The sequence below is a fragment of the Fukomys damarensis genome, unplaced genomic scaffold, assembly GCF_012274545.1.
Source record: "Fukomys damarensis isolate Sample0158 unplaced genomic scaffold, DMR_v1.0_HiC HiC_scaffold_28, whole genome shotgun sequence".
NCBI classification, from domain to species: Eukaryota; Metazoa; Chordata; class Mammalia; order Rodentia; family Bathyergidae; genus Fukomys; species Fukomys damarensis.
Genome location: NW_022900940.1, coordinates 16,967,559 through 16,986,859, shown reverse-complemented (window position 1 = coordinate 16,986,859; position 19,301 = coordinate 16,967,559).

Genomic DNA, 19,301 nt, shown 5'->3' with positions numbered 1-19,301 from the left:
GGTAGTCATTAATGTATCACCTTTAACTCACATGAATTAAATTAATTTCAAGAAGCAGCGCATAATATGTTTGTAGTGAATATGCTTTTCAGTGTAGCATCTTTACCATTTAGGATGTTTGGTTAGATTTAGAAGGAGAGGATTAGATAAGTGAAAGAATTGGAGCAGGTTTGAAGTGAATCCCGAGGATGTAGAATTACCTTACTATCTTTATAAAGCTATTAACTTCAGGGGGGATAGAGAGAGTGCAGGAATAAGGACAAGAATATATCCCCTTAACAATAACAGGAGCTTGCCTTCCCTTGAAAGTACAGAGCCATGAGTGAGGTAAAATGACTGGACAAAAGAACATAAAGAGAAACCCCTCCTAAAAAGAAAAAATAATAAAAAAGGAATTCTGAGTTAGGGCAGGAGCCAGAATAAAATGGGAGATGAGGGATAATATGGTGGAGCAAGAGACTGAGTTGGAGAGAGAGGACAGAAAGAAGAAAGAATGAGGGTGGAATGAGGAAAAGAAAAAAGAGAAAAAATAAAGAATTTGAAGGGCCTCTTTCAGACTGTCTCTGTTCTCAAATTATACCACATGTACAGCCATATGCAGAACCTAATCCCCTGGTCTCAGCTAGCCAATGGCAGTTCCCCATGACAGAGACTGAACACAGTCCACAAGGCCTAACTTGAGTTTCCCAACCCTCAGGGTTGAACTCCACTCAGTTCTATTACAGGTTTCCCCTGCCCTTTCTTTAAAGATGTTCAAAGTTGGGAGCTCAGAAAACTACCCTTCATGAGAACCTATGCCTCTGTAGAGTTGGTCTAAGGACTGGCCCAATCAGGAGGTTTGAGAACGGGGGGTGGGGGAAAGGTTGTGGGGGTGTTTCAAAGGCACCCGTGCGGCTACCTTCCTTACTGGGTCTGTTGTAGCGCAGTCCGGGAGGTCGTGCACCTGCCGGGTGATCTCAGGCAGGCAGGCAGCTGAAGAGTGTGCTCTGATCTTTATAATTTCCTTCCTTGCACAAACTTTTGGTTTGTCTTGTTCCCTTTTTCTAGAAGCTTAAGATTCAGCATAGGTTGTTTATTTGAGTTCACTCTGTTTTCCTAGCATGGGCATTCACTGCTATACATTTCCCTCATAGAATTGCTTTCATTGTGTCCCATAGATTCCTGTATGTTGTATTGGTGTTATGATTTATTTGTAAAAACTGTCTAATTTCTTCTTTAATTTCCTCTGTGACCCATTGGTTGTTCAGGAGAGTGTTTTTCAGTTTCCATGTTTTTGTGAAGTTCTTGCAGTTTCTTTTGTTAGTGATCTCCAGTTTAATTGTACTATGGTCTTATGGTATACATGGTATAACTTCAACTCCTTTGCATTTACTTAAACCTGTTCTATGAGCTAGTATGTGGTCTATTTTGGTAATGACCTGTGTGCAGCCCAAAAGAATATATATTCTGTTTTTGTGCGATGGAACACTCTGTAGCTAGCTGTTAAGTCCATTTGTTCAAAAGTTTGGTTCCGTTCTAGTATTTCATTTTTTTTTTCGTAGACGACCTGTCTATTTGTGACAGTGGGATATTTAGTTCCCCCAGTACAATTGTATTAGTGCTTATTTGTTTTTTCATGTTCCTTAATATTTGTTTTATATAGTTGGGGGCATTAGTATTTGGTGCATATATATTTATGATTGTCATCTCTTCTTCTTGGGTTGTTCCCTTTACAAGGATGTAGTGACCTTCTTTGTCTTTATTAATTAGTTTTGGTTTGAAATTTACTTTGTCAGCAAATAAGATAGCTACCTCTGCTTTGCCAGGTTCCTGATGCATGGAGAACTGTTTTACATCCTTTTACTTTCAGTCTATGAATTTCTTTTTGAATTAAGTGCATTTCTTGTATACAGCATATTGTTGGATTTTGCTTTTTTTTTTTTTTTTTTTTTTTTTTTTTGGGCAGAACTGCCTTTGTGCTTGCAAGATAGGTTCCTGAACCACTGAGCTAAATCCATGGCCTGTATTTTGCTTCTTAATCCATTCTGCCAGTGAATTTCTTTTGATTGGTGAAGAAGACATTAACATTGATATTTATTACATAATATGTATTGACTTATCATCATCGTGTTATTATCCTGTTGTTGGCTCTTTTTAATTTTTTCCCCTTCTCCCTTTAATTTCTTGCCTTATCTGCTGGATTTGCTCTGTTGGGCCTCATAGAGTTGTGATCTCCATTGTCTTTTTCTAGGATATTATTTAGAATTGTTTGAAGTGCTGGTTTGGTATTCATGAAATTTCTCAGGTTTTCTTTGTCATGGAAGTATCTTATTTCCCCATCAATTTTGAAAGATACTTTTGCAGGATACATAAGTCCAGGTTGAAGGTTGTTTTGTTTTAGGGCTGGAAATAGCTCACTCCAAGCTCTCCTTGACTTGAGGGTTTGTGTTGAAAAGTCTGCTGTAATTCTGCTGGGCTTTCCTTTGCAAGTGATTTGTTTCTTTTCTCTAACTGCTTGTAGTATTTTGTTCTTCAGTTGGGTTTCCAGGATGTTCATTATTATATGTCTATGTGTAGATTTTTAAAAAGTCATGGCTAATTGGAGTCCTATATACCTCACTTATCTGTATGTGAAATTCTTTTGCTCTGTTTGGGAAGTTTTCTACCATTAATTCTGTGAACAGTTTTTTAAAAAATGTCATTTGAACTTTCTCCTTTTTCATGGACTCCTATTAGTCTTATATTATTCTTCTTTGTATCATCTAGGAGCTGTTGGATTGATTTCTCATATTCCCTTGCAATTTTCAAGAGATCCTTCTTTTCATGGTCACTAACCTCCATCCTGTATTTGGTATCTGATATCCTGTCTTCAAATTGGCTCAATCTGTTGTGAAAACTTTCAATAGAGTTTTTAATCTCCTGGATATCTGTTTGAATCTGTTTCATGGATTCTATTTCTTTTCTATGTTGGGCATTCATGGTTTCCATTTATTTTCTATGCTGGGGATTCATGGCTTCTATCATGGTCCTGAGCTCGTGTATTTTTAAAAATCTGTTTCTGTTCTAGAGTCTCTAATCATGTCATTCATTCTGCTCACCATCTCTGTAGTTATCTGGGAAATTGTTTTTTGTTTTGAATTTTTCTAGAGGCTCATTTATCTATTTTGTTTCTTCCTGTGCTATCATTTCAGGGTGTCCAGGTGTTTGGTTATTGACTTTTCCACTTCATTTCCCCTAGAATTTTCCCTCAGTAAGTTGGAAGTCTGTGTCTGTGCTTGAGTCTTGTTTGAATGTCTTCCTATTTTTATTTTTGTTGTTGGTACTGTCCTTGGTTTGGTACCTGGGTTAATACTTTGCTCTTCCTGTTATAGCTGGTCTTTAGGTTTTGAGTCTCTAATGACTCTGAAGCAATCTATTTTTCATTATACCAGGAAGCACAACTGATTAGATCAATCACAACATCTTAGCCCAAGTAATACTGTCAGGAACACAAAAGCATGGAACACAGCTTAGAAAATGACAATTTGTGGTAGTTATTAATTTATTTCCTTTAACTGTGTGGATTAAATAAAAATCGAGGCTAGAGCTCAGGACAATAGCCTTTATGATCCCCTGTGCTTTGTGGTGTGAATCCAGGTACCAGTCCAGCCAGGAGTCCAAAGGTGTGTGCGGTGGGCGGATGGTGGTGGTGATGGGGGGCCTTGCGGGTGCTGCAGGCACCCATGTGCTTCTGCCTCATTGGTCTGCTGCCGAGGATGGGTGGCTGGGGGGTGAGCTGCCTGTCTTATGATCTTAATAATTAAGAAGAAACCCTCTTTCCCCATTGAGTTTAAATGAATGTTTTAGTCTTATTAGTTTTTTCTATTATAGCTGTTAAGAACTCCTCCTTCCCCCTCCTTCTCCTAACCTGATGAACACTTCGAGTACATCTCTCTGTGGAAAAGTTCTTAATGGTTGTAATCTATCAAGATGTTCTTTTGAGATTATTACTAAGAAGCATTGTTGAATAATCAAAAAAGAAAGGAAAATAGGAGGGAAGAAAGCATGTCTGTGGAGATCAGGATTAAATGGTCAGATTAGATTCCTCCTCAGAGAATAGTTCCATGACACGGAACCTGTCACTTAGGGTAAGGGGGCAGTTGCCTGAAGGGATTGTCCCTGGGTAATCAGCATTTTGTTCACTTTTATTTTAGGGGAGAGAATGGACTGTAGAGGTAGAAAGAGAGATTTTCATTTTGCTTTTTAGTAGAAAAGGGGGATGGTATATGTTTTCTTATTCAACACACACATGTACATGCCCATGCTGAGAACTCATTTTGATTGAAATTTTTCACAGAAAGGGAAATTTTTTGTATCATGAACACTTACTATGAAAAGAGCATTAGTTATACTAAATAGAAGGTTCACACTGATGCCATTAAAATATATGTAGTTATTAGAATTAAAGTCAGTCAAGCATTGCCTAAAATCATCTCTACTACAACCACTATGGTACAATTGCTGTGAGAGAACTGCCTTTACCAACTTCCATAATGCAGTTAGTAAAAATATATGTGGTATTAATCTTGCTTCTATTGTCATCTAATTTTGAATAAAGGCATTAAATCCAAAGTTAGATCCATCAATCATCACACAGGAAATGTTGCTGACATCCATTATGAGCTCCACAGTTGATTAGCTTCCTTGATTAAATACTGGTGCAGCTGATGGGAAAACAGGAGACGAGCCTGCCACCCTAGTGAAGAGGAATTCCCAGCTTGGTGTCTCCCTGGAGTTAAGCAAAGGGAAGTGGAAAATAGGAGACAAGAGCAGGGCTGCTTTAATAGTCACTCAGCACTTTCTGCAATAACACCCAATTTCCTTTTCCCGTGCCCATGGGTAGGAAGGAGTAGGGCAGGGTATTGAGGGATAACCTTAACTGTCATTAGGAAAACAAAACCCAACATTAAGCAAAATCACAGTGTGAGCAACACCTGATGGCTGACATTAACCAAATGCCACCTTTTTGGACTGCAGCATAAAATAATGTTCAAATGTTCTGCTGCTTGTTTTGTTTTAGTTTTTTTAAACAACAGTTTTTCTGAGAGATTGGAAAAATGGGAGGAGAAAAGCTGATGGCAATTTGATTGCAGGTTCTGTTCAGAAAGGCATTGTGGAATTTTCTGCTTAACAAAGTTAGAAAATAAAAGTTCCAGACAACGAATCTGCTTCCTTGGCAGATTATTTTTTTAAAAAGAAAATAGTATAAGAAAAACTGCTTTGAGATGGGTGGCTATCCATAGTATTGCTTTCATCTTAGACTTCCTCTGTGAGACACTGAACCAAGTGCTCCAGGCGTTTTTCCCACCTTCAGCATTCTCTGTGATCAGCGTCTCACTCTCCTGGGGTGTCAGGGGGTGGGGGCAGCGTTCCCTTTGTCGAGCATCACCACTTTTCTTGGCTTCTGATCTACCTCCTTCAGCCTGGCTCTCAATTTATTTACAAGATGCTTTACCAAGTTCTTTGAAGGGAGCACTTTGCATTTCATAGATTAATTGAATATTGAATGAATGAAACAACCGAATATGTAGGTGGGTGGATGGATGAAGGATGAAATGAATGGATAGCTTAATAAGGGGAACAAAAATATTTGTGACTTCTACAATATTTTACATGAGACCAATAGAGATTTTGTGCTCTTTCTACAGGTCTTGAGAATAGTATGATGAGCAATGGTATTGCTTAGAATATAATTGTCTACCTTTATTGTTTGTCATTTTCCTTTGAGCCTGTCTTCTGTTTTCCATTAAAATTCATGTAGAATATTGGCCACAGCTTCACGTGTACACTGATTAGAAGGGAAATAGAGGGACAGTTTCATTTTGAACTTATGACTTTCTTTTTATCAGATCTTGAGATGTCACATAAAATTTTTATGGGGCAGTACTATAAATTATAACAATATGATAGCCAAAAGCATTTTCTTTTCTTAAAAAAAAAAACCCTCCCTTCTTTGAATTCCTGACTATCCTTAATACTTATGCTAGAGGGTTGAAAAAAATTAAGTTTTCTCATTTTTTTCTGTATCCTTTTATAATAGAAAGAAATGAGAAGGTAGTTAAAATTTACCCCCAAAGCTACTGAAATAAAAATAATCTTCCAAGCCAGCTCTACAAGTGTTCTTTGAAATTAAATGGACTGTCTTGAAAACAGGATACTAAACTTTATGCCACTTTCTTATTCATGCATGGATGTTATATCAGTTGTGCCTCCTATTATTGCTTTTGTTAAGTGCTTTTTTGCTCTGAAAATGATGTTTAAAACATATCATCCTCTAATACAGTGTCTGAGAGGAAACAAACATGGTTTATTTGGATAAATATGGATACTCATATCTTTTTCTTTGCATTTTCTGGCTTGCATTGTATTAAAATATGATTATACATATATATACACAGAGAGATATCTGATAATAAAACAGTGTGAGTGCTTATATATTCTAGAAGTGGTGTGATTAAATTGCAAGATGAAGCAGTAAGAGAGTATGAGGTCTTTTAAAAATTTTATTTAACATCACTATCATAACTGTAATGAGTTTATGATGAGAGTGGTGTTAGATATTGGTCAGGAAAACATTAGGCTATGCTACAATAATGAATATACTCAGATATTATAGTGGCATAATATATCAGAGGTAGATTTCTTACTCAGACAGCCTCTTTTATCTTGTTAACTGCAATATCTGTAATTTCTTATCACTAAGGGGAGAAGAGAATGTGGGATATAGCACCTCCATTCTTATTTGTACAATCTAGAAGAGCCATGTACCATGTCGATTATAGTGCATCGGCAAGAGCCTATCACACAGGGTTCATACCCTAGGCTCAAAGAAGGCTGGAAATACAGAGAAGCCTCTAAAATAATTAATTGTTTTACCATGTTATATTCAAGCCATGATCCTGATCCTAGCCTAGATCTTCTACAGAACTTGGGATGACATGCTAGTCTTTTCGTATTACCTAGGTTAAGACCAGCATCATGTTGGCACTCACTGCGATACCTAGGAAAATTTTTCTCCCTCCTTCTAGTATTCTGCCTCTACCTCATCTATCCCATATAGAGCAGGGTTTGTGGGGAGGAGTGGTGTAGTTCATTAACTCAATCTTCTCTTCCTAAGAAGCAGCGTGTAAATGGTTTTGGTTTTGTTTTTCCTTTATATTTCTTTCAATCTCTCAAAGATTGGAAAGAAGATTTGTGGCAATTGTAGAATATAGAAAGAGAAGAGATTGGCTCAATTTTATTTTTAATCTGGGAGTGAAAGGGGAAAAGATTATGATAGATTAATTTCTTCATGTGCCTCTTTTTCTTTGCAGTCTCTTCCAAGTTGCCCCTTGACCATCCTTCTCAGCTACACCAAGCTCCTACTTTTTGCATGATTGGGCTTCCCACCTCTCTGTCACCACCTCTCTGTCCCACTGAACCACAGGCCTATATTTGCAGCTCCTACCTGGACATATATCAGGATGTTCTACCTGCACTTCGAGGAGGTCAGGGCATTCCAAAGAGAACCAGACCTCTCTATTTCTTCTCTACCTCTTTACTCACTCAAATACAAAGTCTCAGAATACTGACCTCCTTTTGATCCTTTCTCATTCGCTGATTTCCAGGTCCAGTTCATCAAAATTGTTGTCCCTTCTCCTTCCTAGAGCCTCTCCCAGTGACTTTCTTGTCACCAGTTCAGACTGAGGAGGTTGGACTTGCAATTGGGTAGCCCAAAGAAGAAGTGCAGAGCTTTGGACTGGGTTAAACATTTTTTATTTTCAGGTGCCACTCAGCCGTGTGCACTCAGGGCAGTCCTCAGGCCTTCCTTGTGGCTCCCACCTGCTTTTAGCTGCCACTGAATATTCTTTGTAGTCCTCAGCCATTTAGTCTCCCTAGCCAGCCTTTGTGGCAGTCTTACATTTATACCACAGTACACAAGAGTGGCCATGTGCCTGCCCATAATGACCTTGGTTAGGTAAGTTATCTGTACTACCCAGCATTGACCTTAGCTACAGAAGCTATTTACATTGAGGTGTCAAGAGACACACGTGTGCTACAGCAGTTCTGTTGACTCACAACCCACTGCCTCCCAGATCTCCTTGCCTTCACAGTCTGAACCAAAACGTAACCACCTTAGGCATCATTTTTCCCTACATGGACATCCTTATATTTTTATTGTCAGACTTGTTAACCACTTCTTTGTATGTTTTTACTGTATAACTCATCTCTGTATTTTCATTCACTTATAATTCTTCCTAGGAGTCCAGCTAATATATCTAAAACACATCATTTCACTGATGAAATATTATTGATGTTTCTCTTTATCATCCAAATTCCAAAGGCTAACACAACATCTAAAGCTCTGACTGTGTGTTTCCAGCCTCACCTCCATTCTTGCAGATTTCAGCCAAAGACACTACTACTCTTTCTTCTCTTTTTTGTTAGCTCATATTGTTTATTTCATGTGGAGATAATTTTACTCAAATCCCTGTAAGGAGGTTTCTAGCTAATCTTCAAGTGCTAGTTCAAATACTTTTCCTAGTCTCTGAAGTGAATATCAATATTTCTTTCCTACAACTCCAACTCAGGTGTGGCAAGTAGTCTTTAGCTGAGTAAATAAACCCAAGTGATTAATAATACAGTATCGGCCTTTGGAGTGTCTTGAGAAGAACCCGGAGAATGCAATTGGCTCCAAGGTAAAGCTTTTCACGTACATTAGCAATGCCTGGTTAGGTCACGAGAAAGAGGAATTGTGGCATTCATGTTGCTTAGGTGCTTCTCTGAAATAAATACCTTTGTCTTATGTATGTAACATTAGTTACCCTAATTGGTAAGTTTTTAAAGTATAAATTGTATCCTGCTGAATTATATATCCAACACCTTGAGTTTATTTTTATAACATCCTATGATTGTTAGACAATCCAAACATGTTTATTAAATAAATCCCCTGATACTTGAAAGTGCTATTTAGTTACATAAGATTAAAGAACTGTGGGCCTGGTAGTGATCGCATTGATTTGGCTGCTATTGTTTTGCTATAGCATCTGCTCCTTTAAGTATTAGTTTATTAAGGTGTCTGACTGTGCTGACAGGAGAACCCTGCTGCACTGTTCCTTTGGTGATAAATGAGACCAGGCACTCCTGGATGAATGGGTGACATTCACTGATCCAAGATTGCGTGCAATGGAATTAACTTTCAGGTAGCACTGATGAATTCTACTTTTAGACTTCCTTTCACGGACTTGCAAAACACGTTGTCAAAGTTGAAATCCTTTAGCCAAAATTAAAAGCCAAAGGCTGACTTGAAGCATATTCAAAAGGAAGGCATTAGTGATTTATAATGTCCCAACCATTAGACAATTAAAAACCTATGCAGATAACTATAAAATTATACCTTCCGTCATTTTCATTTCTGATAAAGAACTTAAGTATTTCAGTTATTCTATGACATAATTTTCAGAAACTACCTTCTTCTGCTCTCTGTCCTTTGAATAGATTTTGCCTGGCGAGGTATCTAGAATTAGAAAATAGTATAGATGGCATCTGCCCAGCCAAAGCCAAGCTCAAGAACACATCTGTGTGATCCTGTGCTCCACATTTCTGGCATTACATCCAAGCACACATTTGATTTTTCAGTAGCTACATTCCACTGTTGTCTCATGGCATTGATGAACACCTGAAATTATTTATCATTAAATGCTACCTTATTGCACATTTGCTTGGTTTAGCCTTTCAATTTTTAGAAAATCTAGCCCCAGATGGCCTAATGGTGAAAGAGAAATTATTGGGATTCATCACTAAAATGTTTGGAGATGTAAATGTTTGATGTAGGGTGGCAAGCAGTATCATAATATTCCATTTCTAGCCCTCCATCCTTTAGCTCCGGTGTTTTACCTCCATTCTTAGAGAGCCTCTCATGGGACCGAGATGGCTGCAGAATCTGTATCCTAAATCATTCCTAGTTCAAACTAAATAGAGCAAAGAGAAAGCAGCTCTTCCTTGAAGATCCAATGTTTAAGCCCCAGAGTTCACTCTGACAGGCAAACTCGATCATGTGGTTATCTTTGAACCAGTCACTGTGTCTTAGAATATGCATGGGATCGATTAATCAGCATACTCCAGTGTTGGAATTGGGATAGGGTCCATGTATACTGAGCAGGGGAGGAGAGAGTTTCCTCAAAAGAGATCAGCTTTCATCACCAATGTGGTTGGAAGGAAGCTGGGCAAACCCAAATTTATGGGTTTTCACTGTAATACAATTATACCTTAAACTTGCTAAAGGCAGAAATTATGGCTTCTAAAAATTTTAACACTCCCATCTTGCCTATAACAAATGACACAATATTTAAGAACTACTTGACTGAATGAATTAAAAATGGCAACAAAATGAATTTGAAATGGTTTAATCCTAAAAATATCTTGTATCTCAATGCACTGTAAAATACAGATCAAACTAACTAAAAGCATCTAATGTTTTCTCATGAGGAGCAATAAAAATACTAAAAATGTGGTATGTCATTGTAAGGATATTATTGCTCTGTAGCCCTAACAAGGAGACATATATCTCATGTGCAGAGAAAGGAAGACATTTTCGTCTAGGACAAATGAAATGAAAACAGAGCTTGATTGACAGCTGAGTACCATTAATAATATCTTAAAGGTAGAGAGCTGCTCTCATTTCAAATATCTTAGATCAATTCTATGGTGAAAATAAATACTGTCTGTTCAAATTCACTTTAGCTACCTTTGTTAAAGTAGTTGTTTTCCAATAGTCACCTGGCAGCTTTAATAAACATATTTAAATTTCTATGCAAAATCTGAATCTCCACTAACTCCAATGCTATCTTCTTTATTCATTGAGGGTCCTTTATTTGACACAATGTTGTGTCTGGTGCTGTAGTCCCCATGTGCCTTGTCTTTACTATTTCACTGCACTCTACGCCAAGTTCTAAGCTCCATTCCCATTTATCTGTCCTGTGCTCAGTATTGGCTTCCAGAGAATGCTTGCCTAGTAGGCCAGGAAGGCAGAAATTAAAATCCACATGCTGGAAGCATCTTTCAGATGATGACTTATTGGTATTGGTGGACAGAACTTTGAAGGGGCTCTTTCTCACCCTCACCAGAGTGAATTGGAAATATTTTTATGCTGTATTACAAAGATTTATCAGTATTCAATTCTGGTTTCCCATCCTTGTCACTTTCTTGATTACATACCTTCTAATGGTTTTGTCCCCTTCTTTGCTTTACTAACCCCTTTCCTGATGTTTCCCGAGATTATCTCCCAGATAAACTGTTTACACTCCAGTCTTGTCTCAGAGGCTTCTTCTAGGGGAATCTGAGCTATGACAATTGTTTTCAAGGAATAAGTTATTTTCAGTCATCAGCAGGGTGTTAATTATAGATCCTCCAATAATAGAGGCAGTCTGAAGAGTGAAGATCAGGGCCATGTGCTACATACTGCTGTTGGGTAAAGACTGGCTGCTCTGACAGCTGTCGCTGAGGTCTCGGCAGGAGAAAATGGTGAATTGAGCAGGGGTGCAGGACTGATTTTCACTACAGCATGAAGAATGTACAGATACCATGGCAGTCAGTCATCATCTTTAAATGTATAATCCTAGGGAGGAAAATTCATGCGGAAAGCAGTGTGGCCCGAGGTGTCCCGGAGCTGGGATGTGAACCCAAGCAGTCTTGCTCTGGAGATCTGGCTGTGATCCAGAAGTCAGGAAAATTTTTCTAGAAAGGGCTGGATAATAAATGCTTTAGACTTTATGGACTATTAACCCTCTGCTTTGATATCATGAATGCAACTATGGGCAATACTTAAATAAATGAGCATGACTATGTTCAATAAAGCTTTATTTATAAAAGCATTTGTCCTTGAATTGCAGTGTGCTAAGCCTTGATCTAAGGCCACTGCTTAACATATTAATGTAAAAGCTTGTTTTGTGCTAAGGGAATCTAGACATGTGACTTCTGTGTGTGGATTTATGACAAGCTACACCTCACACGACCATCTTTGTGTGTATGGGAGAGAGAAGTAGGAAGAAGAGGGAAAGTGGGGCATAATTTAGGAGCTAAGATGGAAGTGAAAGGAAGGGGCAGACATTGGAACAACACAGGCAAGCGTGACACTTTTCTTGAGAGAAAAAGGTGGGAGAGAAAAGTACTAAATTCTGACCAATATTGTAGGGAAGCTATAAGTAGAAGGAATGGGTGTAAGAAATGCCATAAAATTCAACTTTATAGGACTCAAGCTTTATAGTACGTGTTGTAGCAGCCACATTGAATAAATGTATGTTTTTCATTATATTTGTATTACACATTTAAAGCACATTAAGGCACAGCTATCAAAGAAGAAAAAATAGACAAACTTTGGCTTCATAAGTAATCACATCAATTTTAAGGAAGGCTGTATTTTATGAAGACAGAAAAGATGCATGACTGTTGTCCTTCCCAGTTTTATAAAAACTCATTCTTCTTCAGGGAACAATATTAATAGATGTTTTGCTACATTTGTCTCCTGTGGAGGGAACATTCCTCCCTGTACTCTCTGTGTGTGCGCACGCGTATGTGTGTGTGTGTGTGTGTGTGTTCATTTATCTTTGAGTTGCAGGTAATTGGTTAGCATTCCTAGTCAGTAAAAAAATCTGCTTTCTTGGAGTTTGAAAAAAACATTTCAAGAAATTGTAGCTTGAAATTGTTTGTGATATTCAGTGGTATCTGATAGTAATTTAATCCTTAATCTCTAGGCTGAGCAGAGTTGGTCAGACAGTTGTGAGGCTGTCAGGGCTGCCATACACTGTAGGAGCTTGCACATTAATATACAAATGCGCGTGAGGTTCACTGGTGCTCCAGACTTAAGCCCTGTGCCCTTGACTGCCAGGAGGGAAGTCTTTCTTTACCCACTGGGCGAGCCATGGTCTTTTGGGCTGCCTTGCTCCAAGAGGATAACCTTTCCTGATTTATGTTTTGAGAGGATTGAGAGTATGGATGGTGGGCTTTGCAGGTTATATTTTATCGTATTTAGGATGCTACTGACTATTCAATACACCGCTACTTATAAACAACTAAGAAATGCAAGATGCTGTCAATAAAATCCTGATGTGCCATTGATAGCAAGACACATCATTGATGTTAAAAAGTGAAAAATATTCAATGTATGCATTCATTTGGTGAGTGTGCACTTTTCTTTAATTTGTATAAAGTACCACTTGAACTAGCTGCTGCCCTGTGAGGGTGAAGTAGGCAAGTCCCAGGAAGGTGGTATCCAATAGGTTTTGTCTGTGTCCTGGGATGAACAGCCTCAAACACCTCTCTGTTCTCTTAGCGCAATGGTGGTGAACCTGTGGCACATGTGCTACAGCTGGCTGTTTGTTGAGACAGTCACCATCACTCTCCTAGAGAATGTCACCCTACCACAGTTCCAGTATAAGTAGGACTGTGGAATGCTAGACATGAAAAGGACCTTGGGGAGCATCTTGTGCAGTGTTTTTCCACTGGCGGAGCAGTTTTGCGCATTAGTCTGGAGACATTTTTTGTTGCCACAGGTGAAGTGGAGAAGTACCTTTGGTACCTACTAGTAGAGGCCAGGCATGTAGCTAAATGTTCTACAATGCACAGGACAAACAACGAAGAATGATCTGGACTTAAATGTCCATAGTGCTAAGAGTCCAGAAGCCTAGATATGGTGGGAGGGTATATAGCAGGGTGTGAGAACCTAGCAATAGCCTCAGGAAAATGGGTTCAAATCTCAGCCTCATTGCTAATTGGCTGTGTGGCCTTGGGAAAGTTAATTAGTCCTGCGGAGCCACAGTTCCCATCTCTGTAAAATGACAATCATAGTTTACTTCAGAGTGTTGTTGAGAGCATTACATAAGATAATTAAGGCAAAGACTGTAAAGATAACACATCAATGAAATGTAAATTCCAAAGTACCTGTAAGTGCTTTATCTATATGAATTAAGTTCACAGAATAGTACTGAAGTTGATATTATCACATCCACTTTACAGAGAAGGAAACTGACAGCAATGAAATCACTTGCTCCAAGTCATTCATGAGCAGTGATAGAACAAGGATTTGAATCTAAAGCCCTCGTTCCTGCCCAGTGCGGTCTGTCCAATGCGCATAAGGCCTCAGGAGAAGCAAGCTGCTGACAGAATTTAACTGACATTATCTAGCCTGAGGCCACTACTTACAGATGGCCCCTGGGAACCCAGAGAAAGGTAGGGCCCCCTTGTTCCCACAGGTGAGTCCTCAGTTCACCTTCCGAAGACTGCACAGGGAGAAACTAGTGGAGTCAGCCTTGCATCTAGATTTATTTGGGCTCATCTCTCCTGTTTTTCCCAGTAGAACACACTCACCTAGCGCAAGAGGAATAGGGGTTGGAGGAGGAGAAGCCTTTCCTGGAAGGTTGAGAATTCATGGGAGGCTGCAGGGACTAACGTCTGGATCTTGATGCCTTGTCCGATCTTTCTCCCCCACAGATGTGCTAGTTGCAATAACAGGAAACACAAGCCATTTGTAAAGCCCTTGCTTATTTGCTGCGTTTACTTTTTCTACTCATCCTGTAAAAGTGGGCTTGTCAGACATTATTGTGCATGAGATAAATGGAGGAATCAAGCAGAAAAGTTTGTCTAAGATAGAGCAGAGTGAGTATTGGAACCCAGATCTGGGTCTTGGGGTTCCTGACTCAGTGCTCTTTCTACAAAATCCAGCTGTCTCTCCTTATTTTCTTGTGGTTGCCTTCCTTATTACTTATTCCCCATCCTCACTCCCTCCCCTCCTATGCTAGCTTCCATCCCTGCCCCAGTGGTAGATCTAAAATCAGGAGGATGGTTGGATCAGGATAGGACCTTGGTATCTCAGCAATTAGAGTAAACTTATTTCACTTACCCAGTCTGAATTCTGCATTGACACAGCTGTAAATGAAAGGTTACAAGGTTCAAATATCCTAACAGTCAAGACAGTTCAACTCTGGAAGTCAGACATGCAAAGAGTAGACAATCTAAGAGAAAGAAATCTGAAGCGTAGTCCTCAGAAAGTGAATTTGCTGCTCACTCTCCACTATGACTTGAAACTGCCAGGGTCTGGGACTAAGTAGGTGGTGTGGATGCAGAGGAGTTTTGTGACTAGGCAGACTTGTTTCTATGGACCAACTCAGCCTGACTTAAGTAAAACAGGAATATATTGGGTCCTCTGACTAGAAAATCAAGGAATATCATGGCTTTCAGGTATGGCTAAACCCTGTATCCGTGACTCAAACATAGCTACTAAAGTTTTTCTCTGTCTTTAAAGTTTCCCTTTCTTCTTTGTTGTCTTCTCAGTTAAGCTCTCCTTAATGGTAGCAAAGATAGTCATCAGCAGCTCTAAATTTACAACCCATCAGCCTTCTGACCTGTCTTGGTTACTTTCTTGTTGCTGAGGCAAAAGACTCAATACCCACAAGTTAAGGGCGGAAAGACTTATTTAGTTCACAGTTTGTAGAAATTTCACTCCATAATTGGCTGGCTCTAAGGCAGTGTGGCTTCAAAGAGAGGCACTGCAGAGGTGAAGTTCGTGGCAAGCAGAACAGCAAAAGCAAACAAGCAGAAGAAAAGACAAGACTCTTTCTGTTCCTTACATTGTATCCAGGCTACTGGGAACAGGCCAATGCCAAACCAATCAGTGTACTAATTTATTAATCACACATCCTTAATCCCAGCATCACACACTCTAGATTCAACCACCTCTGAGAAAGCCTCACCTATGACCACATGAGACTTTGGGGGGACATCTAGACCTAAACCATAACATGACCCTACCAGGAAAAGCATCTTATAGTCAATAAATCCATGGGCTGGGGATTTAGCTCAGTGGTTCTGCCGCCTGCTTCTCAAGCAAAGGTCCTGAGTTCAATTCCTGGTTAAAAAAAAAAAATCCATCAAAAGTTCTTGGTTTTCTCTTATTGGTGTTGGTTAGGTCACATGTTTATCCAAAACCAATTGGTATGGGATGGGGCAGTGTGACTTCATTGGCATGGCTTGAAATATATGACCATCCTTGGAGTTAGGGTGATACATGGAGTCAGAATCACAAATTAAAAGTAAAACAAGTGTTGAGACCTCCTACCAGGCAAGGGGTTGTGGACATCCCCCAAAAGAGATATGACTACTATAATATCCTCCATCTTCATTTTTTTAAACATTTTCTGGAGAGATTATAATATAGTGTTTCTATTTAAATAGAGTTTCTTATTTAGTTTGATCACATCTCCTGGCAAATAACTGGAGAAAACTGGATAAACTTTTTCTCCATTATTGGCTTTTATGTCTTCAGCTATGTAATACAATATCATTAGCCTATTTACAATCCAGAAATATAGTTGGAGATATTGTTTCCTGAGCATTTATTGTGTTTGGGAAACTGGGTTTATATTACAGTGGGCATTTTGTGTTTCTCTCCTGTCTTAATCCACTGAGGTTCCTGTAATAAAATACCTTAAATAGAGTGACTTAGAAACAACATAAATTTATTTCTGATAGTTCTAGAGGCTGGGAAGTCCAAGATCAAGGTACTAGAAGATTTATTGTCTGGCAAAGAACCCCTGGTTCAGAGACAGCACCTTATCCCTGTGTCTTCACATGCTGGCTTTCCATGGTCTCTTTTATAAGGATACTGGTCCCAGTCATGAAAGCCTGGATGAATCACTGCCTTTCAAGGGTTCCAGCTTTAATTATTATCACCTTGTGGGGTTAGGATTTCAACATACAAATTTTTGGGGAGACACAAATGTTCCTACCATAGCGCTTTCCAGAAACCATATTCCTTTCTTGTATAATCCATCCCCAATGTTGAAACCACGCCCAGTTTACTGGATGGAATTCTAGTTGAACTCCAAGAATGAAACATGTATGTGGTATAGATTATAACTCATAAGAGTATAACATTTCCTTGTCCACTGACTGGTTCTGTGGCTGTGATCTAAGCTAGTCTAGACAGAAGGAATCAGACCCTTTGCTGTGAATCAGCTGAGCAGTAGATCCCTTCATCTACTGGATTTAGAGGAGGAATGTGGTGTGGTACTAACCATCCTGTCTCAGCCAGAGGGAGTGGGGAAGCTGAGCATTCAACAGAACAATGAGAAGCAAAGTCAAGATGGGAGAAACTGAGGTGTGACCCCAATAAGACCAGAATTAGGCTGAGTGTAGAGCCAGAACCATCTGACCTTCCAGTTGTTTGAGGCAAGATATTTATTGAGGTGGATTTGCTGTTCTTTGTACAACAATGGAATTTTAATGTGCTCAAAGTGCAATGGCTAGGAGCCAAAGGCAGGAGCATTGCAAGATGGAGACTAAACTTGGTAACTTAGATTAGTGAGACTCTGTTTTGAAATAAAAAGAGTTAGGGGTAGTCAAGTAGTACATTACCCTACATTCAGTCTCTAGCACCTCAAAAAAATTCAGCATTTGAACACTGAGTTGTTTGACACTGTTTTGTGACATTCCAAATAGTTTTAAAAGCATTTCAAAAACTCAACTCATTTTGAATCAGTAAACACAGATGGACATTATACTGTCTCCTAAATAACTGATTAACCTGACTTTTTTCTCTTGTTCTCACCCTTACATTATAGTTTGGTCCCTTTTTACAATTCCCAGCCCCTTTCTGGTTGTTATTATTGTTGTAATGTTTTTGCTTTGCTTTGTGTTTTTTTAAGCAAGCATAATTGACATATTGTCAATATAATAACTGACATACTATAAGCTGTATGTATTTACGGAGTATAATTTTAATAACTGTGAAATCATAACCAAAATTAAGAAAGCGAACTCATGAATTTCTGTACAAAATTCCCTTGTGTCTCTGTCATTCTATCATTCTGGACTCTATTCCGAGAAATCACTTATTTCTATCACTATAGTATATATTTCTAACTGTTTTATATAAGTGAAACCATACAGTGTATAATTTTTGGGGGTCTGATTTCTTTTAAAATAATTATTTTGAGATTTATCCACTTTGACTACAATATATTTATAGTTAATTACTTTTTGCTTTGTTTTGTTTTTGGTACTGGGGAATGAACTCAGGACCTTGCACTCGCAAGGCAGGCACAGTGCCACTGAGCTAAGACCCCAGCCCAGTAGTTAATTACTTTGTATTGTAAGAAGTATTTCATTGTCTAAATATACCACAATTGATTTGTCTGTTCACCTGTTGATGGATATTTTGTTTGTTTCCAGTTTTGTAAATAAAACCACTATAAGCATCCATGCCTAAGTCTTTGTATGAACCTAAAATTTCTTTTCTCTTGGGGAAACATTAGGAATGGAACAGCTTGAGCGTATCATAAGTGTATGTTTATTTATTTGTTTATTTATTTTTAAACGACTGCCCAGATGATTTCCAAACTGATGCCATTTTGCATTCTTACCAGCAGTAGAAAAACTTGTTCCTCCATGTTCTTGTCAGCATTTAGTATGGTCAATCTTTTTTTTTTTAATTGCTAAAAAGCTTATTCCTCCTAGATAGGTTATATCTACTTGGACAATACAAAGATGAGACGTTCAACTTTTGCTTGTATTAAAAGAACCTAAAATGTGTCGAGAGATTTATTTCACTTAACATTTTGGTCTCAAAGTGCATGCAGCCATCTTCCTATAAATGATTCAGGTTTATCTTTTTTTTCTTTTTATTGAGTTTAGTGGTACAATCTGGGTATACAATACAGTTATATTCATTACTGGGATCCTGTACCTTCACATGACAGGTCTTGGTTCTCATTTTTTTCCCCTTGTCCCTGCCCTCCCTTCACCCCTACTCAGCCATAAAGAATGAGAAATTAGAGTCATTCATAGGAAAATGGATACATATTGAGGATATACTCTTAAGTCACACAAGTATGATCAATCTTTTTAATTTTACCTATTTTACTAGGTATGGACTGGTATATTGTTATGATTATAACCTACATTTCTCTAATGACGAATGATATTGACTATCTTTTCATGTTCATATTTACTATCCACATCTTTTCATTTGTGAATGTCTTTAAATTGGTCTAGTTTTTCTAGTAGGATTTGTTTTTACTGAGTTTTTAAGAGTTTTTATCTATCATGGAGTCATGTTATCATACACATAATTTACAAATATTTTGACCAAGTTGGTAGGATGTTTTTTAAAATTTACGTCTCATTGGAAGGGCACACATTTTAAATTTTGATGCTGTACAGCTTTTTTTGTTGTTGTTCTTTAATAAAAATTTTTTTGTGGTTGTTCTTTAATAAATTTTTTTTTTTTTTTTTTTTTTTTTTTTTTTTTT